Source organism: Molossus molossus, unplaced genomic scaffold, assembly GCF_014108415.1.
Source record: "Molossus molossus isolate mMolMol1 unplaced genomic scaffold, mMolMol1.p scaffold_m16_p_1, whole genome shotgun sequence".
NCBI classification, from domain to species: Eukaryota; Metazoa; Chordata; class Mammalia; order Chiroptera; family Molossidae; genus Molossus; species Molossus molossus.
In genome coordinates, this window is record NW_023425344.1 from 106,173,732 (window position 1) to 106,182,663 (window position 8,932).

Below are 8,932 nucleotides of genomic sequence, written 5' to 3' on the forward strand. Positions count from 1 at the left end.
AACTGAAAACATTTAAATACATGGAGGTGAAATAAAATGTTATTAAACAGTGAATGGGTTAACAATGTGATCAAGGAATAAATCAAAAGTTACCTGGAGACAAATGAAAATCAACACACAACAACCACAAATCTATGGGATACAGCAAAAGTGGTCCTGAGAGGAAAATTCATAGCATTACAAGCCTAATTCAAGAAGCAAGAATAATCTCAAATAAATTATCTAACTCTACATGTAAAATAACTAGAAAAAGAACAATAAACAAAGCTCAAAGTAGAAGGAAGGAAATAATAAAGATTAGAGTGGAGACTCATCCACCTGCCACCATGGTGCAGGCCTGGTACATGGACGACTCCACTGACAACCCCCACAAGCCTCACCACGCTGAGCCCAGCTGTCCAGTAGACCAGGAGCAGCTGTGCTGGCTGGGGGTCCTATGCTGGAAGCTGGGTGCTGACAAATATAAGAATGATACAGAATTAGAAAAGACCTGAAAAGAGAAAAACTACTTCTGGATGGACATAACCATATGCAAAGATAAACTGCCAGAATATGAAGAGAAGATTAAAATGTTTTATGAGGAGCAGCTGCACCTGAACAATGAGATCTACTACATCTTGGATGGCACTGGGTACCTCAATGTGAACAGGTGGACCCGGATTACTGAGAAGGGAGACAGGATCACCCTCTCTGCGGGGATCTATCATTGCTTCACACGGGACAAACAGAACTATGTGAAGGCCATGAGCCTGTTTGTGGGAGAACCAGTGTGGATAGCATATAACCAGCCAGCTGACCATTTCACTGCTTGGGGGCTGCATGTGGTATTCTGAGCACAGATAGCATAGTGGTGCCCTGGCAGCCAGCACACCTCTTGCCCCTGTAGGTCCTGAGCATGATAATAGCAGAAAAATTATCATTTCCTCCTTGCTTTTATGTTATAGACTTGAGGTTAGGTGAATTTTCCTCTGTGAGGTTATTTGATCAGAGCATGTTTAATGAAAGAAGCCATAAATCTGATTTGTACATAGAAGCCACTGTAGGAATGTGGGTAGTCACAATCATTTTTTCCAATTCCATGGCCCTGTGCCAGCACACGCATTCCACTTGAACCCCAATGAGTTTCATGTCCCCAAGTATCACTGCCTAGCAGCCCCACTGGGACCTGATCCCACGGCTTTATGTAGATTGCAGTCAAGGCCATGTCTGCCTGTGAGCAGGTGTAAGAGCAGATGACAGGACCGGGCAGATACAACACACTCTTCCTCCAAACATGGGTGAGGAGGGAGGGGGCAAACGCTCGCTCATGCCACTTCTTGTTTAAAATAAAGTAGCTGCTCTAATTTATGCTTATGGCTTGGAGTCACCTTACATTCAGGTACATCTGGCTTTTTAAAATCACCCTGTTTTGATCCTTTGTGTAATCATATCCATATATAATTAATTTATATTTTATGTGTTTGTCTTTGTTCAGTGTGAGATTTCTAGGTTAAACTCCCTGCTATATATTTTGTTACAATCAAGCTTTTGAATTTTAACAAGAAAATGGTATATTAATTTTTATTCAATAATTCTGAGATGCAATTATGCTTAATTTGTTATAATCATTTAAAAACCCTCAATTGACATCATGTTTTGAAGGATGGGTTGTTTTTTCACTGGCATAAAAAAAATCTTCACGTTAAAGTTTAAGAAAAAAAGATTAGAGAGGAAATAAATGACATGGAGACTAAACAAACAAACAAAAAACCACAAAAGATCAATAAAATCAAGAGCTGGTTCTTTGAAAAGATGAACAAGATTGATGAACCTCTAACCAGACTCATCAAGACACAAAGAGAGAGGACTCAAATAAATAAATCAGAAATGAAAAAGGAGAAGTAACAACTGACACCACAAAAATATAGAGGATTGTAAACAAAACAAAAAAAAATACTATGAACTACTATACGCCAACTAATTTGACAAGTTGAGCAAAATAGATAAATTCCTAGATGTATACAATCTTCCAAAACTGAATCAGGAAGAATCAGAAAATCTGAATAGACAAATCATAACTAATGAAATTGAAGTAGTAATGAAAATACTCCCAACAAACCAAAGCCTGAACTAAATGGCTTCACAGGTGAATTTTGCCAAATATTCAAAGAAAATTTAACACTTATGCTTGTCAAACTATTTCAAAAAATTCAAGAGGAAGGTAGACTTCCAAGCTCTTTTATGAGGCCAGCATTATTCTAATTTAAAATCAGATAAAGCCCTGGCCGGTTTGGCTCAGCGGTTAGAGCGTCCGCCTGCGGTCCGGAGAGACCCGGGTTTGGTTCCCGCTAAGGGCACGTACCTCGGTTGCAGTTTGTCCCCGGCCCTGGTTGGGTCGTGCGGGTGGCAGCCACTCGATGTGTCCCTTTCACGTCGATGTTTCTCTCTCTCTCTCTCTCCCTCCCACCCTATCTGAACAAAATATCAAAAAATGTCCTCGGGTGAGGATAAAAAAAATAAATAAAAACAAAATCAGATAAAAACACTACAAAGAAAGAAAATTATAGGCCAATATCCCTGATGACTATAGATGTTAAAATTCTCCACAAAATATTAGCAAACTAGATTCAGCAATACATTAAAAAGATCATACATCATAATTGAGCAGAATTTATTTCAGGGATTCAAGGTTGGTAAATTACCACACATCAATAAATGCGATATACCACATAAACAAACTGAAGGATAAAAAAACACATGATCATATCAATAGATGCAGAAAAAGCATTTGATAAAATCTAGCACCCATTTATGATAAAATCTCAGCAAAGTGAGAATAGAGAGAACATACCTCAACATAATAAAAGTCATATATGACAAACCCACAGCCAGCATCCTACTCAATGGGCGAAAACTAAAAGCATTCTCCTTAAGATAAGAAACAAGACAGGGATGTTCACTTTCACCACTCTTATTCAACATAGTACTTAAAGTCCTAGCCACAGCAATCAAGAAAGAAGAAGAAATAAAGGCATCTAAATTGGAAAGGAAGAAGTAAAACTGTCATTATTCACAGATTACATGATATTGTACATAGAAAACCATAAAGACTCTACCAAACAACAACTAGATCTAATAAATGAATTTGGCAAAGTGGCAGGATACAAAATTAATATTCAGAAATCTGTGGTATTTTTATACACCAATAATGAACTATCAGAAAAATAATTTAGTAAACAATCTAATTTAGTATTGCAGCAACAACAAATAAGGTACCTAAGAATAAATTTAACCTAGGAGGTAAAAGACATATACTCAGAAGATTATTAGATACTGAAGAAACTGAGGAAGATGCAAATAAGTGGAAGTATATACCATGTTCATTAGTATCACTAAAATTTGCATACTATCCAAAGAAATCTACAGATTCAACACAATTCCTTTTAAAATACCAATGGCATATCTCACAGATCTAGAACAAATATTCCAAAAATTCATATGGACCAGCAAAAGACCTGAATAGCCTCAGCAATCTTGGAAAAAAAAGAAAAAGTTGGAGGTATTTCACTACCTGATATCAAGCTATACTGCAAGCCATTGTAATCAAAATAGCATGGCACTGGCACAAGAACAAGCATATAGATCAATGGGATAAAATAGAGAGAACAAAAATAAACTCACTTTTTTATGGTCAATTAATATTTGATAAAGGAGACAAGAACATACAATGGAATAAATGGAGTAAAGACAGTTTCTTCAATAAATGATGTTGGAAAAATTGGACAGATACATGCAAAAAATGAATTTAGACCACCAACTTACATCTTACACAGAATAAATTTTAAAAGGATGACATATTTATATGTAAGACTCAAAACCATAAAAATTCTAGAAAAAAACATAGGCAGTAAAATTGGACATTTTTCATAGCCATATTTTTAAAAATAATTTTTCTTTATTGATTTTAGAGAGAGAGGAAGGGAGAGGGAGAGAGATAGAGACATTGATGAGAGAGAACATCAATCGGCCCCCTTCTGCATGACCCCCACCGGGGATCAGGCCCACAACCTGGGCATGTACCCTGACTAGGAATCGAACCAGCGACCTCTTGGTGTATGGGTAGACACTCAACCGCTGAGCCACACCAGCCAGGCATAGCCATATTTTTGCTGGTTTGTCTCCTTCAGCAAGGGACACAAAGGGTAAAATAAACAAATGAAACTACATCAAACTAAAAAGCTCTGTGCAGCAAAAGAAACCATCAACAGGATGAAAAGGGAACCCACTGAATGTGAGAACATATTTGCCAATGATACATCTGATAAGAGGTTAGTTTCCAAAACATATAAAGAACTTATATAACTCAACACCAGGAAGACAAACAACCCAATTAAAAAAAATGAGCAAAGGACCAGAATAGACACTCAAGGAGGATCTATAGATGGACAATAGATATAAAAAGATGTTCAATGTAATCATCAGAGAGATGCAAATTAAAAACACAATGAGATATCACCAAATGCCTGTCAGAATGGCTATCATTAATAAATAAACAAACAACAAGTGTTGGCAAGGATGTGGAGAACAGGAAACCCTTGTGTACAGTTGTTGGGAATGCAGACTCATGCCACCACTGTGGAAAACATTATGCAGTTTTTTCACAAGCTTAAGAAAAAAATGAAACTGCAATCCCACTTCTGGGAATATATCCGAAGAAACCTGAAATACTAATTCAAAATAAGTTATGCACCTCTATGTTCTTAGCAGTGCTGTTTATAATAGTCAAGATATGAAAACAGTGCCCATTAGTAAATGAGTGGATAAAAATGATGTGTACATTTACACAATGGAATACTACTCAGCTGTAAAAAAGAAGGAAATCTTACCTTTTGCAACAACATGGGTGGACCTGGAGAATATTATGCTAAGTGAAATAAGCCAGTTAGAGAAAGACAAGTATCATATGACCTCATTTATATGTGGAATCTAATGAACAAAATAAACTAATGAACAAAACAAAAGAAGAGGCATGGAAACATGAAACAGACTGAAAGCTATCAGAGGGGAGGGATGTTGAGGGGCCAGATGAAAGAAGGTGAAGAGATTAAGCAAAAAACAAAGAAACAAAATATATATATATATAATGCATAGACACAGACAACAGTGCGGTGATAGAGGGGAACAGGGTTGGAGGGTAGGTGGAGGTGGGCAAAGGAGGGGAAAATAGAGATGTAATGAGACTTTGCTTTGGGAGGTGGGCGAACTATATAGTGTGCAGACGATGCTTTGTTGAGTTGCACACTTGAAACCTGTATGGTTCTATGAACCAAGTCACTCAAATAAATTCAATTAAAAATTAATTAATTTTTAAAAGGACAAAGACAAGTGTCAAGTCAATGCACAAATTTATTATTATTAGCCAATTGTGTACAGTAATTATATTTTCTAAACCAAAACCTGGCATCTGATCTGGTAGATACATGTGGGAAAAATACAGCAAATATTTAAAACTAGAAGAGTCTCAGAATATTTGGTGATCTTCCTTACTGTATTATTAAATGTAGGGAAGTATTTGGGGATAGCATGGAAATACTTAAACATTCTATTAATACTGACTTTAATTGTAGCTTTTCAGTTCTTTTTCCGTATATTTGCCTATCTCTTACAAACCTAAAATAAGTATTAGTGATGACAATTCAACTTAAGAATATTAAGTATTAATGCCCTGGCTGGTTTGGCTGAACAGTTAGAGCATTGGCCTGCAGTCTGGAGAGACCCGGGTTCGGTTCCCGCTAAAGGCACGTACCTCGGTTGCAGTTTGTCCCCGGCCCTGGTTGGGCCATGTGGGTGGCAACCACTCGATGTGTCCCTTTCATGTCGATGTTTCTCTCTCTCTCTCCCTCCCACTCTATCTGAACAAAATATCGAAAAATGTCCTCGGGTGAGGATAAAAAACAAAACAAAAATCTCATGCTGCTCAACAAATAAAAAAAATATTAAGTATTAAAATATTAAATGTTTCCCAGCTGGTGTGGCTCAGTGAATTGAGCATCGTCCCATGGACTGAGAGGCCCTGGTTCAATTCCTGGTCAGGGCACATGCCCAGGTTGAGAGCTAGATCTCCAGTGCGGGGCATGCTGGAGGCAGCCCGTTGATGTTTCTCTCACATCGATGTCTCTCTCTCCCTTCTTTTCTCTCTCTAAAGAAAATCAATAAAAACATAAACTCCAAAGATTCTGTCAAAGCATTGGAAAATTGTACATTGAATCTCAGTGTGGGTAGACATAGTGGAACATCAGGCAAGACCATCTTTCCCTTGGATTTAAAAATATGTATTTTCTCTGAATTATGTGGCTCCTTTGATTTATTCTGAATTTTAGTCACTGCCGGATATGTCATGATTTGCTTGATTTCAAGAAGAATAAAAAGAACTTGGAGACTCATACTATCTCGAAAAACTTACTGACTGAGTACTTACTATATGCCAGTTTCAGTGCCCAGATACAAAAAAAAGATGAAACAGCCAAACCAACCTATGGCAGATTGGCTTCTGCCTCAAGAAACTGCTGAGGAAACAGACTAGAGAGGAGATCACTGCAATGCAGTATGACAAGGTTTTGATGGGGCAAGGGTATGTACCAGGAGCTGAAGTATAGCTAGCTGCTTGCCCTCCATAACACAGCCAGTAAGTGGTTGTGTAATACCACTACTTCTCAGGGATTGAAACTTCCAAAATATTGCTCAGGATTTCATAGAATATATGTAACAGTTGAAAATAAACTTTGTGGAGATAAAGATAGATGGTCATCTTGAGGATAAATCTTTTTTTTTTTTTTCTTTAGAAAGATTCTTAGAGAGGGAGGAAAGGAGAGGGACAAAGAGATAGAAACATCAATGAGGAAGAACATCGACTGGCTGCCTTCTGCATGCCCCCCACTGGGGATTTGGCCCACAACCCACCTAGCATGTTTCTTACGGTGAGTGATCTGTTTCTGTGCAACAAGATTTTAATGTCAAGTCGTAAGGGTATATGGGAATGCCTCTGGCTGGTGTGGCTCCATTGGTTGGAATGTCCCCTGTACACCAAAAAGTGGCTGTTTTGATCCCCCATCAGGTCATGTACAGGAGGCAAACAATTGATGTTTCTCTCTCTCATCAATTTTTTTTTAAGAGTATACAGGAATGTGAAGCACCGGAAAGCAGGCACTGTTTGACAAGCTAAATATGCAGTCATTTCAATGAGAAGATTAGCCCTGGCTAGGAACTAAAATTATATATTTGCTCATTTACATATTCTAAGTGTTTGATATGTGCCAAGTTACTAACCAATCTGTACTTCATTTTCCTCCTCTGTAAAATGGGATAATATTAGTATCTACCTGACAGGGTTGTTGTGATGATTAAATGAGCTAATTCATGTAAAGTACTTGAAACTTAGTGCTATTATATTTTAAACCAAAATATAAATAGTGTCCAGAGTAAAGATATTCATAAAAGGAAATAGAAGTCATTTAAATAATTTGGTTTGGCAGAATTTGTAATCAATCTTTATTCCTTTTTTCCTTTTAATTTTAATTGATTTAAAAATTGGTTGACTCCTGTATGTGCCCTTACTGGGACTGAACCCGAAACCCTGGCACATCAAGGCGATGCTCCAACCAACTGAGCTACCTGGCCAGGGCTCTTTCTTTATTCTTATCTTTTATTTACTATTCATTAAAAATAGAGTCCTTATCTTTTAGAGATTCATACTGAAGTATTTGTATATAAAATGATATAATATCTGAGATTTGATTCAAAAGAACACAGTGGGTGGCCATATATTGGTAATTGTTAAAGCTAACAACACATGAAGCTTTGTTAGATTACTCTCTATTCATCGGCCTGCAGTCCAGAGAGACCCAGATTCAGTCCCCGCTAAGGGCACATACCTCGGTTGCAGTTTGTCCCCAGCCCTGGTTGGGTTGTGCAGGTGGCAGCCACTCGATGTGTCCCTTTCACGTCAATGTTTCTTTCTCTCTCTCTCTCTCTCTCTCTCTCTCTCTCTCTCTCATCCTCTCTCTCCCTCCCGCTCTGTCTGAACAAAAAACGGAATAATGTCCTCAGGTGAGGATTTAAAAAAAAAAAAATAGACTAATCTCTATTTTTGTATATGTTTGAACCCCTACTAAAAAGTTAAAAAATAATAATAAAGTCAGGATTTATAGCTCCCACATACAAATTCTCTAGTGGGGATTGAATGTCCAATTTTTCTTTTCAAACCAGACAAGCATGAATTTATGTCAACTTGATGCAAAAATCATGTTGCTACGGCAACTCTTTTCCACACTAAGTGATTATCGAATCAAAATGGCAGCAGGTTTTCTCCGGAGATGATCTGAGTGTCAAAAAGAAAAATCCATCCCAAAGACTCCTCCCAGCTACCCCACACCCTAGAAGAGGCTGCTTCCCCTGCCTGCCATGGGGACTCAGGGGTGTAGATACCAACAGAGTTCTGAGCCCAAGAGAGCAGGGGATGAGGAGCCCCCAAAGGAAGCCACATCAAAATTCAGATTCTGTCAACTGGACTTGATGTGAAGTTCTCACAGACCAGGTGAGAGCCACTGGTCGACAAGCAACGAGATCTCTTTAGGAAGACAGACCATCAGTGAACATCTGTTTCTTTCCTTTTATGCCCTTTCCCAACATATGCAACTGATCAATGACAAGAAGCAAAGCCTAACCCCGACTTCCTGCACATGGGACTCTGTTTCCCTAGAGGCCCACTATGTTTTTTTAGAATCACAAGAAAAGCATCATGTGGCCGGGGACCTCTGGGCATCATTAAGTCCATGCCCCTGCCTTCAGAGAGACTTTCTCTAAATCATTCCATATGGTGACTTGAACAGCAGTATGAGGGCAGAGGAACCCTAGGCAAAAGGTATGAGCTTCATTCCACAGACCGAACGGGCCC

The 8,932-nt window shown here is 38.3% G+C and overlaps 1 pseudogene; it reads left to right on the forward strand.

Annotated features, from left to right (window-relative positions):
* Positions 1 to 326: 326 nt before the first annotated feature.
* Positions 327 to 848, forward strand: LOC118618955 (annotated as a pseudogene).
* Positions 849 to 8,932: the final 8,084 nt, after the last annotated feature.